The sequence below is a fragment of the Benincasa hispida genome, chromosome 8 (genome assembly GCF_009727055.1).
Source record: "Benincasa hispida cultivar B227 chromosome 8, ASM972705v1, whole genome shotgun sequence".
NCBI classification, from domain to species: domain Eukaryota; kingdom Viridiplantae; phylum Streptophyta; class Magnoliopsida; order Cucurbitales; family Cucurbitaceae; genus Benincasa; species Benincasa hispida.
In genome coordinates, this window is record NC_052356.1 from 39,493,219 (window position 1) to 39,512,314 (window position 19,096).

The window sequence follows — 19,096 nt, forward strand, 5'->3', positions numbered from 1 at the left end:
GAATGAAAACCTTAAGGGATCGTGAAAGCCATAACATACAGAATCCAAAACGTATTTCAAAATGCCATTTAAAATCCAAACAATTTTTTTTTTGGAATAAAAACTACAGACCAATATAGATTAAGCATACAATTATAGAATCAAAACCCATAATGAGAAAAAAATCCTACCTTGCAAAGGTTTTGAGAATTCTGTGGACTATACGAATTGGGAATAAACACCATAACTTGGAGTCATCCCTATAAAAAAATTGAGGATTTCAGAATTGTGGAATTCTCTTTAGAAATTGGGAGGATTTTGGAAAAATCACAGATAGTTTTTGCTTATAAAAAAAAAAAGAAAAAGAAAAGAGAGAGAGATAGAAAAAAGAAAAATGCTCTTCTTTCTGCATTTATTTTTCAATTATTTTTTATAGAAAGAGAATGAAAGAGAGAAGTGAGGAGACGTGGGATGATAACTTCCCTACGTTGGGAGTTACATTTTTATTTAATTAAAATTAAATAAAACTATGTATTTAATTTAACTAAATATTAAAAAACCATAACCATTTAAATCATATTTAAATGGTTTACTCTCACATAACCTATAATTTTAATGCGCATCTAATGTACATTAATTTTAACCTATAGTTTTGATTTAATCAGTGTAATTAAATTCAAAATTGAATTGAATTCAATAATTAATTAATTCTTCAATTAATTAATCATCCAATTAAATATCACATATTTAATTTAATTTCCTATTTGAAACATATTAAAAAATAATTCTCTCATTTAACCTATAGTTTTAATGCACATCCAATGCACATTATTTTTAACCTATAGTTTCAATATGAATCTTATTCATATTTAATTAATATTTGAACTCCTTTCAAATATTCCATTCTCTCATTTATTAATTTTTAACTGTATCCAAAATTAATAGTAAAGCCTAAAATTAAACTTTTGACAAGCCCGAAACTTACGTCGTTAATAAGCTTCAAACTTGATCAAAAGAAAATTTGTATATACCGAACTACTCCTATCACTACTGAAACGTAGCAACAATGGTAAGTCCGAGTCGATCTGCAGGAAGCGCGATTTGTTTCGTTATGTTAATTTTCTAACTAGAGCGGTAAATGGGAGGTTTTGTGTGGAAGAGATATATGCGTGAAATTAAAAGTAAAAAGGTAAATGTAATCTAGAATAGGAGTTTATCTAACTTCTAGAGCAAGAGAGAGTTTTCTATGCAATTTCTGTCATTAGGCATCAATTAATTACACTGAATCTGTCAACCCCTCAACCTATTAGAAAATTTAATAGCTCAATTAGTCAAATTCGATATTAAACCAAATTAGCCCTAATTCAATTTACAATTCTTCTTTCATAGCGATATGCAAGTTAAAATTGAATTACATTACGAAAGGGTTCAATTGTTGAGACATACTACAAGCTGAAAAAGCCATATCTTATAGCATGATTTATTTAGAAAAGATTATATTAGAGCATACATGCATTTGGTTAAAAAAAGTCTGGACTTTACACATGCGATCCTAATATGCATAACTAAATCAATCAATATATTCATAGGCTATGACGATTTTGCAAACAAGAATTTCAATAAACTAATTTGTTAGATCAATTTACAAAAATTTCATTTAGATTCAATCAAATCATCCCAAAGAGTTCACAAAAATTCAGTTAAATTGATTAGAAAACCTTCATGAAATTAAACATAGGGCTCTTACTCAAAAGAAATTAGATAGGAGTTACCTCTTAATTCATAGACGAATCCGATATGCACATCTAATCCATCAATTACAACTCCCCTAAAAAAAAAAAACCTAAAGATACTAAAATTTGAAAAGAAAAGAAGAAGATTAAAGTTTAACTTCGACCTCCATCAGTTCAGCCCCCAAAATTCAGCATATTTCGACCTAAAATCGAAGAGGAATATTTATAGAAAATCAAGAGAGCGTCGCAACGCTGAAGCGGCTAAAGGGGAATGTCGAGGCAGAAGTCCAATGCTAGGGGTAACGCTATTTCGCGCCCTTCACACTCTGTTCGTCAAAATTTGTAGCGTTGCAACGTTCTGGGTTGAGTATTCTGTCACACATCGTTGGGTTGGAGCGTTGCGTGGCGTTGCAATGATGGCGATATTCTAACTCTGAAGCGTTGTGACGCTTGGGACAGCGTTGCAACGCTCCCCTGCATCACGATCTACTGCTCCTAGTGTTGCACGAATAGGCAAATTTCGAACGTTGTGACGCTCTGGTAGGGGCATTTTGGTCTTTTCAACTCATTTGAAGCCCGGATGCTCAAATCAACTTCAAATTGCTTCAAATTAACCCCGTTCTTCACGAAATGATTAATTCTACCTATTGATTGCTCGATACCTACAAAATAGGGAAATAAACACGTAAAATATGATAATGAGCCCGAATTAAGCTAGGAATAATATCTCTTTTTGAGAGTTATCAACTTTTTATTAAAATGTATCAACATACATTAAAAAATCTCAATTCTGAATTTGAACATTTCAAATTAATTTAATGACAAATTACCTCAAAACCCTTTATAAGTGAGGAAGGGGATCTAATAGACCTGCAGATCAGAAGCTTCAATGATGTGAGATTAATTGGCTAAACTCATTAATCAAATTAATCAATATTCGTTAACTGTGGGTACACTCCACTAAAGACTCACAACTACACTATTCTCACTACAAATATGTTTCTGTGTCTATGAATATAGAGCAATAAGAGTAAGTTAGTCCTTCACAAGTGTTCGTAACAGCAGCTGGGTTGAATTACCATTTTACCCCTGGGTTACCTCTACATCCTTAAGTACCAGTGCTCCTCTAATGAACAACCTGTTTATGGTATTACCATTAAACAGAAACCCCTCTCGGCTCTCGGGCCAGTGAGAGGGTAGAGCTCTTTGTTCAAGTATAAGAGACACTACTTAAGGGAACACTCATCTATTTACCCTAAAGTCGAGAAGGAGTGAAATCCATCTTGTATGATTATGTTTCCAGCTACTCACTCGGTCTTATCCTCAAAATGGTAGGCATATTGAGTCAGCAAACTGGTCACTATCAACCATACAAATCAAAGGACAATCTCTTGTGAACAGGAGTTCATAATATACTCTAGAGTAAGACTAAGTTGTCTAGGTTATCCTATTGAAATAGAAACCTGACTAGTCAATGGAGTTACATCTAGTGATTACTATTTCACGGTCCGATCTTATGAAAACTCATTAGCCAGGATACCCCCACTCGCGTATCTCCTACACGAATGCATTGGATCACTGCATTTGTATCAAATACAAAGTGAGTCGTATCCATATTGTTACCAGGATAAGGTACCCAACCATACCCCTATACCATAGGCCCTTTAGACTGTATCTTGAACAATGATCCCTATATGTCTCTACAAACAGTTTAAGACTTATTAAAGAACCTAGGATGTTAGTTTATTAGATTTTAGGGTTAATAAGACAAAATTAAATAAAAATCAATAACACTTATTGAGAAAAATATTAGTAACTATTTATTAATAACGGTCATTTAATTACATTCACTATCTACAAGTTTAGGGCATAAAGTCCAATATGAAGAACTCTTATTGGTGGTCAAGAATAAAGAAAAACATAGCAAGTTATGTAGATAGATGTCTGATCTGTCAGTAGGTTAAACCAGTACGTCAGAGATGATGAAGACGACAGAGTTTTTGCCCATCAAAGCTACGTCTACTCTTGACCAGCTAGCTAAGTTATATGTTGATCGAGTTGTGAGCCAGTTTGGAGCTCGAGTATCTATTATATCAGATAGAGATCCAAGATTCACTTCAAAGTTCTGGCCTAGTTTGCAAAAGGCACTTGGTACTAAGTTGCATTTCACTACATGCTTTCATCCATAGATAGATGGACAGTCAGAACGAACGATTCACTCTGGAAGATATGTTGATAGCATGTGTATTGCAGTTTAAAGGTAGCTGAGATACACATTTTTCATTGGAAGAATTTGCTTATAATAATAGTTATCATTCCAGTATTGGTATGACACTGTATAAGGTTTTATATGGAAGACCTTGAAGAACTCCAATTTGCCGGAATGAGGTTGGAGAAAGATAGTTGATAGGAACAAAGTTAGTCCAGGAAACATCATAAAATTTTAAGGTAATTAGAGAAAATCTAAAGATAGCTCGTGATAGATAAAAGAGCTATGCAGATAAGAGAAGAAGAGAGTTAGAATTTGAGATCGTAGATCGAGTATTCCTAAAGTTATCACCGTGGAAAAGGATACTCAAATTTGGTAGAAACGTAAGCTAAGCTCCAGATATATTAGACCCTAAGAGATAATTGAATGTGTAGGACAAATAGCTTATATGTTATCTTTACCTACTGAATTATCTAAGATACATGTGTTGGGGTTGATGTCTTAAATCTTGTAGGGTCCTATAGTTTGCAAACACTTGCATGAACAAACATTTATGTGATAATAATATATGATATTTTATTCACTTCTGTCTATGAAATATATGATATTTTATTTGCATTAACCACAAACCATTAAACTAAGATCCATAGTTATCATTGTAACTTAAACATATGTGTGGAGGCATATAGGTGGATCATGTTTAAATGATAACCTAAATAGTTTGTAGTATATGGATAAGGTTGGGTACCTTATTCTGGTGACACTATGAGTATGGCCTGCTTTGTAGGTGTCAAAAATGTTGTAAAGTGCTACAAATGATCGGATCCTGATCATTCATGTATTAGACATGTGAGTGGGGATATTCTATACAAAAAAGTTTGTATAAGACTGGACCACGAAATGTTTAGTCTTGTTATATAACGTCGTTCATAATTGAAACTTTCATTTCACTAGGATGACCATAGGAAACATGAACTTAATCCTGAGTGAGTTGTGAACTCCTGCCTATGAGGGCGGTTCTTTGATTTAGATCGGTGAGAGTGGCTAGATCATCGACTCAACAAGCCTACAATTTTGGGGAAAAGTCTGATTAGGGAGCTAGGAACTCAACTACACAAGATGGAATTCACTCATTCCCCCAAGAAGGGGTAAGTAGATAAATTTCTCCCTTAAGGCTAATTTCGGGCCTTGAGCAATATGGCGCCATACCCTCTCTTGGCACGAGAGAGGTTTAGTCATAGCGGGACTATGATCTATTGTTCATTAGAGGGATCAATGGTACTTAATGTTGGGGTTGATGCCCTAAACTCTCGTTAGGTCCTGTAGTTTGTAAACATCTGTATTGAACAAACGCTTGTGATGTTCTATAGGATATTTCACTGTTGTCTATGAAACATGAGATGTTTTAATTGCTTTACCACAAACCAATAAACTAAGATCCCTGGTTGTCGTTGTAACTTAAGCATGTATATGGAGACATACAAGCGGATCATGCCTTAAGTGATAACCAAAATGGTCTGAAGTATATGGATATGGGAGGGAAATCTTATCCTTGTGACATTACGGATGCAGCTCGTTTTGTAGATAGCTACAAATGTTGTGATGTGCTACAAATGGTCTGATCCTGATCATTCATGTGGAGACATGCGAGCGGGGGCGTCCTATACAAAAGAGTTTGTATAAGACAGGACCACGAAGTGTTATAGTCTCGTTATATAACACTGTTCATGACAGAGACTTCACTTCACTAGCATGACCATAGGTAACATGACCTTAATCCTGAGTGAGTTGGGAACTCTTGCTTTTGAGGGTGGTTCTTTGATTTGCATGAGTGCAAGTGGCCAGATTGCCGATTCAAACCTACCACTTTGAAGATTCGTCTGATTTAGGAGCTGGGAACTCAGCTACACAAGATGGAATTCACTCTTTCCCCAAAGTAGGGGTAAGTAGATAGATTACTCCCTTAAGGGCTAATTTCAAGGCTTGAACAATGTGACGCCACATACCTTCTCATGGTCCAAGAGGTGTCCACTCATAATCGAACTATGGGATATTGTTCATTAGAGGGATCAGTGGTATTTAAGGCGTAAAATGTAACTATAGGTGCAAAATGGTAAATTGGCCCAGATGTACTTACGAGTATCTATGAAGGGTTATCGTACTGTTGACTGGTTATATCCAATGGACACAAAAATATATCTGTAGTGAGAAGAGTACAACTGTCAGTCTTTAGTGGAGTGCCCGACAGTTAACAGATGATGGATCTCGTGGCTAAAAAGTTTAGTAAGCTATTCACGTACCGTTGAAGCTTCAAGTCCCCTTGGTAGCTCAATGGATTCAAGTTGAGAATCAGTTTTTGGGTCAGTTTGAAATCTTCAAATTGACAAGAGGGAGTTTGTTTGTATATGATATGATTAAATTGGTCAATTATATATGATATAGTTGACATGATGTATCAGATACATTAATTAGTGAAAAAGGATATAAATATGATTTATATCTATTAGAGGAGAAAGAAACTATGGTTTAAATGTTGCAGATGATGTGATATTAAAACTATAGATTATAAATATAATATGATAAGTTAGTTATTATATTTATTTATAATTAAACAATTATGAGATAATTGTTGGTGGTTTTCTCCATAATCGTACGTGAAAGTGGGAGGTTACATTCAGTTTTCATAACTGAAGGATAAAATGAAATAGTTTTCATTTTGATGAGGAATCGGATAATTGCTTCACAAGTTGTACACTGCCCATCGTTTAGCTAACGAGAGCCTACATGACAACTCAAGTGTTTCTTAAACGATCATGTACACGCACAATTTCCTAAACGATCGTGTAGCTTTTACTAAGGGATTGCGCGCGAGAGCGAGATCCACTAAACGATCGTTTAAACAATCAGACCTGATTACCTATATGATCAAGCAACCGTCTATATGATAGATTCTAAACTTTCTCACTTGCTTGGTTGTTGAGAATGATCGTTCTTTCCTCATTCCCTCTACCAAATCCAACAGAGCCCACACCTCCTGGATTCTCACTCTAAGAATACCAAGGTCACTAAGTGATGGTGTCCAAGTTGTTGCTTGTTCGTATAGAAGACAGTTCGTTTGCTCTACGAGAGCGAGAGATTTGGGCAGACGATCACAGCGACAGCGAGAGGTGCTGTTCTTGATGAGAGCGAGAGATTAACAAAAGAAAGGTTCTTCAAAGGTGTGTTTTTTCGTTCTTTTGTATTTATTTGTTCAAAGCATGTTGTAATTTGATAGTAGATGCATAACTTGTATGTATGTTTATGAATGTTGTATTTCTGTCACAATGAATTTGGAACGATCTTGCTTCCGCTTATAGGTACTCTTTGATAAGAGTTCCTTCACTTGAGTTAGATGTTACTATAGGGGCAAAATGGTAATTTTTTCAAGCTGTATTTATGAGCCATTTGTGAAGGGTCATCGTATTATTGATTTTTTATATCCAATAGACACAGATATATATCTATAGTGCGAAGAGTGCAGCTGTCGATCTGTAGTAGAGTGTCCAACAGTTAACAGATGGTGAATAATGTGATTAAAGAGTTTAATCAGTTATTCACGTACCGTTGGAGCTTCAAGCTACAAGTCCATAGGGTACCCTTGGTAGCTCAATGGATTTAAGTTGAGAATCAATTTTTAGATTAATTTGAAATGTTCAAATTAATAAGAGGGAATTTAATTATATATGATATAATTAAATTGAATCAATTATATATGATATAATTAAATTAATTCAATTATATTTGGTATAATTAAATTAATTCAATTATATATGGTATAATTAAATTAATTAAATTATATATGATATAATTGATATAATGGATACATTACTGATTAATTGGAGGAACTAATATTTGAATATGATTCAAATATATTTTTTATGAATTAGATTCATAGTTGTTAAATTTAATATAAATATGATTTATATTAAATGTCATAAAATAGAGAAAAAAAATCATGGTTTATATATTGTTTATGGTGCAATATTAAAACTATAGGTTATCAATATAATATGATAAGTTAGTTATCATATTTATTTATAATTAAGTCATTTTTTCTCTATAACTACCCTTAGTGGGAAGTTATTTAGTTTTGTGGCAAAAATTGGGATAAATGAATTTTTTTTTTATTCTAAGAAAGAGAGACACACGATTTGATAGTTAGTACATGATTGTTGAGAGCCTATGTGATAGACTCATTTCTCTAAACGATCAAAAGGTTTTGCTATACGATAGTTTGCTTCCTCTATCTTCTTCCTCCTCCAACTCCAAACTTCCCTCTAACAAAAATTAGCCAGAGCCCACCACTCCTGGATTCTCATACCAAGAATACCAAGGTCACTAAATGGTAGTGTCTCTGTTGGTTCGAGTTTGCATCGTTGCTGTTCGCTGCTTGTTGGAGTAGAGTTCGTGACTTGTTCGACGCGTTTGGGAATGAGTACGATTGAGGGATTAACTTGAAGAACGGTTCTTCAAAGGTATAATCTCTAACCCCTTGTTTATTTATTCAAAAGCATGCTGTAATTTAGTTTTATGCATAATCTATTCTTGTTGACTGTAAATGTATGTGTTCAATCGAAATGAGATTTGGACGATCCACTTCCGCATAAAGGTTCTCTGTAAATAGAGTTCCTTCAATTGGTATCAAGGTTAGGTTGTGTTCTAATTTCCACATTTCATTTGCTGTATTGCATTTTGTTTATAGTTTGTTGGGTTTTACGTGTTTGTGGATGCTGTTGATGGATAATTTCGGGATAGTTATCTCTTTTTATGCTTTCAGTTTACTTTTACAAAAGTTAATTGTAAGAGCCCCTATGCTTTTGGGCATAATTTCTTGCAATTGAGTTTGTATTCATTTAGAGTTTTTTGAGTCATTCATCAAGAAACTTCAGAAGCAAGAGTTGCAGTTCACTTCGATGGAGAAGACGAAACGGTGGTCGCATTGTGTAGCTGAAGCTAAACGATCATTTAGATTTGAATATGCATTTGTGTAGAATTATTTTATGCGATCGTGTAACATTTGCTAAATGATTGCGCGATCGTGTAGACTATCATGCTCATCGCATAGTTGTTAGCTACACGATTGCAAGGCATGCATTACTCGAAGCGCGCTGCACGATCGTAAGGCATGTGTTACTCGAAGCGTGCTGCACGATCATATGGTCTTTCATGCTAATCGCATAGTCCTAAGCTACGCGATCGTTGCTACCCGATCGTTTATACTTGACATGCGTTGCTCGCTAATAAGAGGATTTGCTACATGATCAAGTGATGAGGCTTCAAGTTGGGCAGTTCAAGACCCGGTTTACCTGTTCGAACCAGTTGACTCAAACTTTTGTAATAGTTTAGCATTTCCTTTTCGATTTTTGAGATATACTATCCTGGTTTATCAACTTTTTTTAAATGTGCATGTGATTTATGTTTATATCATATGCCATAATGTATGTCGTATAGTTTTAAAACCCACTAAAGGTTATGCATTTATTCATGCATTATCTTTATATTATAAGTGTTATAATATATTAGTATGCATGATTAAATTACTTAAAGCATGCTCATGCATCATATAATATAAGAGTTATAATATATGCACGTATTAAAGTATATCCATGCATCATTTATATTATAAGTGTTATAATATAAGGTTGTATGTTAGCATGGAATGTATGGTTAATTCATTACTTTTTTATATAAAAGTTATATATTAGTAATGAATGAACATTGCATGAAACATGACACTTATGTTTATTTATAAATGTTATAAATACCTTATGCATGTCTAGCTAGCAATGTTGAATAATTTTAATTGTTTCATTATTTATAAGAGTTATAATTAATGAAATTAGAATTAAAATCAATAATAAAGAGGTGCATGCAAACCTTCTGCTTGAATCATCTTTTAAAAATGTTTATGATATAAAGATGATGCATGAATAGCTCAATGCATGCATAAATATAACTCTTATATTTCATGATGCATGAGCATGCTTTCTTGTAATTTCATCATGCCATTAACTATATTATAACACTTATAATATATGATGCATGAATAAAATGCATAACCTAAGGTAGGTTTTAAATCTATATATCATACATTATGACATATAAACAAACATATATCTCATGTACATTAAGTAAAAGTTGATGAACTGAGATAATTAGCTTTAAATCCTTAAGAATAAAGCTAACTATTACAAAAAGCAATGAGTCCACTGGATGAAATAGGCGAACTGGGCCTTTAACCGTCCGGACGAAGTCCGCGTCTCCTTGATCGTGTAACAAATCCCTAGGATCGTCTAACAATGCCACATGAGCATAAATGATCGTTTAGCAACGATTGTGTACCTTTGACTATGCGATGAAGCATGAAGGTCATGCGATCGTGCAACACAAGCCTTAAACGATCAAGTAGACGACAACGATACGGTGAAGCGTAATCGTCTAAAAGATCGATGAGCAAGCATAAGGTATCATATTTCGAATGGTCGTGTAGTCAATGACTATGCGATGAAGCATGTTGAACTACACGATCGTTTAGTGCGTGCGCCTTCTAAACGATGAGTGTGAAAAACTACGCGATTGTTTACCTCAAGCATCCACACGATCGAGTAACCAACACTACACGATAGAGTAAACTCTTTACTCAATCGTCTAGCATCAGCTATACGATCATTTAGTAAATACTACACGATCGGGCATAACTTTTCTACACAATCGTTTATCAAAATCTCAACGATCGTTTAGCCAAGGCTACACGATGAGACCAACCTTTGGTCTTCTTCTCGATGATAACTACATCTCCATGCTTCGAAACTTCATCACGAATGACTCAAAAAACTTCAAACACTTTGAATATAGACTCAATTGCTTGTTAATTATGCCTAAAAACGCAGGGGCCTTGACAAATTAACACTTTGTAAACTCAAAGAAAGCTTTAAACAGAGGCAATCATCCCGTAAACATCTATCAACACATCCACAAACACATTTAACTCTTAAATGCATTGTAGAAAACTTAAAAACCCACCACGACTGTAAAAGAAATTCATTACAACAATGGAATTTAGAATATTAGAACAACCTGACTCTGATACCAATTGAAGGAAATCTAAACAGAGATCTTCATGAGCAGCAGAAGTGGATCGTTCCAAATCCCATTTAGAATGAACACAACAATTATAGTCTAACCGAAAATGAATAGATGCATAAATAGAAATTACAACATGCTATAAGAAGACATAAGAGATAGAGTATGCATACCTTTGAAGAACTATTCTTCAAGTATCCCTCGATCAGTCTCCATACACGAACTGAGCAGGAATACTTCAAATTAACCCAAAATCCGATTCTCAACTTGAACCCATTGAGCTACCAAGGGGACCTCATGAACCTGTAGCTTGAAGCTCCAACGGTATGTGAATGACTGACTAAACTCTTTAGTCACGAAATCTGCCATCTGTTAACTGTTGAGTACTCCACTAAAGATCGATAACTGCACTCTTCTCACTACAGATATATTTCTGTGTTCATATAAGCAATCAAAAGTGCGATAACCCTTTACAAATCGCTCGTAAGTACAGCTGGGCCAATTTATCGTTTTGCCTCTATAGTTACATCCAACTCCTTAAGTACAATTGATTCCTCTAATGAAGAATAAGTTCTCTCTTCTAAAGAGAGGGTGTGGCCATTATGTTCAAGACCCGGAATCAGCCTTTAGGGGAGAAATTTATCTACTTACCCCTGCTTCGGGGAAGGAGTGAATTCTGTTTTGTGTAGCTGAGTTCTCAGCTTCTCAATCAGACGAATCCCCAAAAAGGTAGGCTTGTTAAGTTGGTAATCTGGCCACTCTCACCAATACTAATCAAAGGACCACCCTCATAGGCAGGAGTTCCTAACTCACTTAGGATTAAGGTCATGTCATCTACAGTCATTTTAGTGAAATATAAGTCTCAATTATCAACGGCGTTATATAAATAGACGAATTATCTCATAGTCCGGTCTTATACAAACTCTTTGTATAGGACACCTCCGCTCGCATGTCTCCACATGAATGGTCAGGATCAGACCATTTGTAGCACTTTACAACACTTGTAAATATCTACAAAGCGGGTCATATCCATAGTGTCACTAGGATAAGATATCCCTCTTTTATCCTTATACTACAGTCCATTAAGGTTATTATTAAAGGCATGATCCACTTGTATGTCTTACATATATGCTTAAGTTACATGAAATAACCACGTATCTTAGTTTATTGGTTTTAAGTAAATGCAAATAAAATAACATTTATTTTATTAATAACAATGTGTGTACATAATGTTTTCAAACTACGAGACCACCAGGAGAATTAGGACACCAATCCCAACATTTATTACCTCACATCTCTCACACATGCTCATAAAATCGGTTTAACAACACTCAAGAACCAACTAAAATCCCTGGGTAGCAGGTGTTCTGTAAATCGTCAAATTAAGTACCTCTAGCCTTAGATAGGATTTAGCCTGGTTGAGTTTGTAACCAAAGTTTTACAAGATAACGACCTATTTTAACTATTTAAAACAAGTTGTTATTTGTTAACCTTAGGTTAGCATGTATTTTATCTTTGTTATATATTTTAAATGTCTAATTCATTTTATAACACTTTATAAAAGATAGACATGCTTGCAATCCATAACATTCATCCAAAATTTCATAATTTAATATAACCAATTATATTAAACATGAAATCCGAATACATGCATACTATATATTATAACTAATTATGACATACTTTTAATACATACTACATGCTTCCTATGGTGGGGTTTTAAATCTACATGACATATATTATGCACATACGAGATTTAATTTGATTATAATATATATTCCACAATGCATAAATAATTAAATATACACTAATATGGACCAATTTTGGCATCCTAAGCAAGCAAAAACCTAAATTATTACAAGAATAATTAAAAACAGGCTCTTGAACCGCCCGAACTGACTCTAAATCCCTTGAATCGGACCACCAAGGCATCACCACCTTGGCTTGAACCGACAGAACCGCCAATTGAAGGAACTCTAAATATATAGAACCAATGAGCGGAAGCAGATCGTTCCAAACCCCATTGTAAAATAACATAAACATTTACAATCAAACCAAACAGGTTATGCATTAAGGATAAAATTATAGCATGCTTCTTAAGTAAAAATAAAGGATCGATTACAATACCTTTGAAGAACTATTTTTCACATGTTTCCCTCGATCGAAAACCAATGCGTCCAATAGCACGAACGCAACGAGCAAACCAGCAAACAACATGAATTGGTAAATCCTCGATCACAACTAAGTAAAACTCGATCCTCAACCCTCGAATGGAACTCGAAACCACCACGAGGCTACCTTGGTATTCTCTGTGTGAGAATCCAGGAGTTTTGGACTCTGTATGGATTTGGGTAGAGGGATGGAGGAACTAGATGATCGAGTAGGCGACATAAGGAATAAGCATATTGTATAGACTTGAGTACTCGATCGTTTAGCAAGTGAGTAACTATCGTACAGAAAACTCAACGCCTATCGTTTACACTCTCGATAAGTTATCATATAACTTGATCGTTTTGCATGTATTTTGAAAATGAAAAACTATTTTTCACTTTATCCATTAGTTGCCATAAACTGTGCATAACCAACCACTAAGTTGATTATTGGAGAAAAACTAAAATAAATTATCTCATAATTAATTTATCATAAATAAATATAACAACTAATTTATCATATTATATGTATAACCTATAGTTTAACATTACATCACATACAACATATAGACCATATTTCTTTTTTTATTTTATGGCATTTAATATAAATCATATTTATATTAACTCCTCCAATCAAATAATGTATCAAGTACATCATATCAATTATATCATATATAATTGAACTAATTTAATTAGATCATATAAAATGCAATTTCCTCTTGTTAATTTGAACACTTCAAACTAACCCAAAAATTGATTCTCAACTTGAATCCATTGAGCTACCAAGGGAACCTTATGGACCTGTAGCTTGAAGCTCCAATGGTACGTAGATAACCGACTAAACTCTTAATCACGATATCCACTATTTGTTAACTGTCGGGCACTCCACTAAAGACCGACACTGCACTCTTCGTAGTACAGATATATTTCTGTGTCCATCGAATGTAACCAATAAACAGTACAAAGACCCTTCACAAATCGCTTGTAAGTACAGCTGGCCAAATTGTCGTTTTGCCCCTGTAGTTACATCTAAGTTCTTAAGTACCACTGATTCCTCTAATGAACAATATACCATAGTCCTACTATGACTAAACCCTTCTTGGGCCAAGAGAAGGTGTGGCGCCACATTGTTCAAGCCCTGGAACCAGTCTTTAAAGGAGCAATTTATCTACTTACCCATGCTTCGGAGAAGGAGTGAATTTCGTCTTGTGTAGCTGAGTTTCCAGTTCCCCAATTAGAGTAATCCCCAAAGTGATAGGTTTGAGTCGGCGATCTGGCCACTTGCACCCATGCAAATCAAAGGACCGCCCTCATAGGCAGGAGTTCACAACTCCCTCAGGATTAAGGTCATGTTACGTATGGTCATCCTAGTGAAATGAAAGTCTCTGTCATAAACAACATTATATAACGAGACTAAACATTTCGTGGTCCGGTCTCATACATACTCCTTTGTATAGAGCATCCCCGCTCGCATGTCTAATACACAAATGATCAGGATCAGACCATTTATAGCACTTTACAACATTTATAACACCTACAAAGCGGGCCACACTCGTAGTTTCACCAGGATAAGGTTTCCCTCCTTTATCCATATACTACAGACCACTTAGGTTATCACTTAAAGTACGATCCACTTATATGTCTCCACATACGTGCTTAAATTACAACGATAACTAGAGATCTTAGTTTATTGGTTTGTGGTTAATGCAACTAAAATATCTCATATTTCATAGACTGAAGTGAATAAAATATCTCATATTATAAATCACCAAACGTTGGTTCATACAGATGTTTACAAACTACAGAACCCTACAAGATTTAGGGCATCAAACCCAACACCAATAACCCGAATCATCACGCAACTGCACGCGCCTCATCTAGACCGACTCATGAACATCGTTGAGACGTTTCTTCTTTTATTACATCCTAATTTCTATTGTAATGACTCTAAGAAATTTAAAGACTCTTAATCATAGATTAAGGCACATAAGCAAGGAGCCAATTACAACAGTTACAACATAATTGAAGATAAATCTAATGTCAAAACTGTAATATATTAATATCAGCACCCATTTTATACAATTTATGAAAAATACCCACCAAGCAAAAAATAACGTAAATTGAGTGCTTAAAACATGCTTTGATACCAATTGAGTTAATATTCAACATGCGAAGAGATTGGCTCTTAAGCACTCTAATTATATTAATTTTAGTAAATAAGCATGCAAGGTTATACATAGAAAATTAGGGTTAGAATGTACGACCTTTGTAAAACTCCAAAAATGATGCAATCCTTCTTTGTTTTCTAATCATAAATGGTTTGTAGACAACCACAATAGTCTTCCTCTCTATTCTTCGGCTTTGAAACAGATTATGGGATCCAAATTGTGAAGAATTTGAAAGGAATTTTGGGATTGAAGAGATTTTGGTGTGAGAATTTGAAAGAACAAAATTATTTCAAAAAAATTTGCATGAACCTTTTTCCTCAACCAATTTTCTTCTATTTATAGTATAATTACATGCAAAGAGATTTAATCTTAAGTTGACACTTAATTTTGCATGCATTAAGTGGAATTTGAGGTGTTTTAGTAAATGAAAAAAGTGGGTAATTCTACTCACTATGAATTTGGGATAATTCCACTCACTTGAAAAATTCATTTAATCTTTTGAATTTCGAAATACTCAATTAAATGAATTTTAATTTGAATTAAAATTAATTTAAATAATTAATTTTAAAAAAAATTTCATTTTTTAAAACTAATTTCAAATAAAATTAATTATAATAATTAATTTTAAATAATTAATTAAATAATTTAATCAATCAAATTAATTTCGTTGAGGTGTATGTCCTAAAGCCTCGTAGTTTTATGTGAGTTGAATCAGTGGTTGATTAATTTTATTACTTGTGCAATAATCCATTAACCTAATATCCAAGGTTATCTAATGTAACTTAAACATGTATGTGGAGACATATAAGTGGATCATGTTTAAGTGATAACCTAAATGGTCCTTAATATATGAATATGGTTAGGTGTCTTATTCTGGTAACACTAATGATACGACCCACTTTGTAGTTGTTACAATTGTTGTAAAGTACTACAAATCATCTATTCCTGATCATTCTTGTGGAGACATTTGAGCGGAGATGTCTTATACAAAAGAGTTTGTATAAAGACCAGACCTCGAAATGTTAAGTCTCTCTTTATAACGTCGTTGTTAGAAGAGACTTACATGTCACTAAGATGACCATAGGTGACTTGACCTTAATCTTGAGTGAGTTGTGAACTCCTGCCATTGAGGGCGATCCTTTGATTTGTATGGGTGAGAGTGGCCAGATTGGTTGACTTAATAAGCCTACCATTTTAAGGATTCATTTGATTGGGGAGCTAGGAACACAACTATATAAGAAGAAATTTACTTCTTCCCTATAGTTAAGGTAAGAAGATAAATTGCTCCCTTAAGGGCTGATTCTGAGGCTTGAATAATGAGGCTTGAACAATGAGGAGCTAGAAACACAACTACATAAGGGGTTCGGTCATAGTTCGACTATGACTAATTGTTCATTAGAGGGATCAATGATACTTAAGAAGTTAGATGTAACTATAAGGTAAAACGGTAATTTGATCCGACTGTACTGATGAGCAATTTATGAAGGGTCAATGCACTGATGATTGATTATATTCAATAGACGCGTAAATAAATCTATAGTGCGAAGAGTTCAACTGTCGGTCTTTAATAAAGTGACTATCAGTTAATGAATGTTGATTAATTTGATTATAAGAGTTTAATCAATCAATCTCGTATCATTGAAGCAATCAGTCAATCTCGTATCATTGAAGCTTCAATCTATAGGTCCATAAGGTCCCTTCATTAGCTCAATGAGGACTGATGAAATCAAATTAATTTTGGTGTGATTTTAATTGTTCAAATTAATTAAAGGGAATTAATTGTATAAGATATAGTTAAATAATGTATATTGATACATTATATAATATAATGTATATTGATACATTTTTATGAGAGAAATAAATATTTGAATATGATTCAAATATTAATTATATGAATATGATTTATATAAAAACTATATGTTAAAATCTAATGTGAATATGATTTTATATTAAATTTATATAGTTTTATGAGAGAAATAAATGTTTGAATGTGATTCAAATATTAATGATATGAATATGATTCATATAAGAACTATATGTTAAAATTAATATGAATATGATTCATATTAAATTTATATACTCTATTGAGAGGTATTATAATGTGGATATGATTCAATTATTATTTATATGAATGTAATTCATATACAAACTATAGGTTAAAATTAATATGAATGTGATTCATATTAATACCTTATGTTATTTGAGAGAATAATAAACTATGGTTTATGTTATATGTGATATAACATTAACAATAGGTTATGGTTAATATATATATATATTAAATTCAAAATTTTTAATATGAATTTAATAAAATTAAAGAGGAGGGAGTTGTAACTCCCTCACCCATTTTTTTTTTCTCAAGATCTCGCGTAAGAAACTGGATGAGAGGGAAAGAGTTGTTTTCTCTTATTCTCTCTCTGTCTTCTTTAGCTCTCTGTGTTATGCATATGAGTTTCTACAAAGAAGAAAATTTCTCTCAATTCTTTTCTCCTTCCTTCATGCCAATTTTAAGTGCAAGCCCACACTTCTACACGATTCTCATCCCTGAGAATAACGGGGAAGACCTCGTGGTGGTGTCAGGTTGCGGTGTTCATGAGATCGAGAGAAGACGATGCCAATTGAAGGGATTGGAATTCCCCACAGTGGAAGCAATTGAATGCATTGGTCTTTAAACTTCGTTTTACAAAATAGAAAAATACAGAAAGACAGAAACGGTAAACAATATTGACTTAAGCATGTTATCAACTATATTAGTCAGACAGAGAAGAAAGATATAAAGAGAACCAATTGGTATTAGAGCTACCTAGAATCTTTAAATTTCATTTTTGAAACTTTAATTCGGAGTTTTAGTGGGTGCATGATGCACTATGAATGTATGGGTTTTGTATATTGGATGGTTTCGAAATTGGCCTAGAATTTATCGCTTTAAAGTGTTTAAAGTTGTAATTGCTCTGTGTTTTAGGCATTTATTTTCATGTAATTAAGTTTGTAATTATCTGTGTCGTTCATGATAGAGTTTTGACTTTGAATCGCTGAATTTTTGGAGCAAGAACGGAGCAAATTGGATGAACGGGCGAAGCAGAGTAGGTTTTCTGCCATGCAGCTTCACAACGTTCCTGATGTAGCGTTATAATGCTGCACATAGCGTTGCTGTGAAACCTCAAATGTTTATTTTTTTTAATTAAAGCTTTGTTAAGTAAAGTTTTAACCTAAGGGACTAATTATGAAAGTGAAGGTTTTGGGAAATAAATTTGACTAAGTATTTAAACATATAAACATTTAGTGTTGATATATGCTACTTGGCAAGGTGTATACATAAAGACCCTATGCGTGGGTGATAGGTATTGAAGATTGACGCAAAGCAAAGTATGAACGCCAAGGCACTGGCCAAGTGTTGGCGTGAGTAGGTTGATCACGCGTTGGAATATCATTGGGCATGGACAAGGTATACGACAGCTAAGGGGCTTGTGAGGTTAGTATGCATGCAGGCAAGGTATGATGGGCAAACACTAAGCCTAACGCACGCGTACAAGTGATGTGCAGAAGTTTGGGCACATGGGATAGGCGTTGCGGGATCAAGCAACGAGGAAAAGTCATCGAGCAACAAGTGTAAATGAGGCGTTGACGAGGGCGCACGAGCAGGACGATTAACGCAAGGCCTGAGCACTCGATTGTGTGCATGGAGTCGCGCGAGAGCGGCACAAGGCACCGAATGTGGAGCGTTGGGGCGTTGTA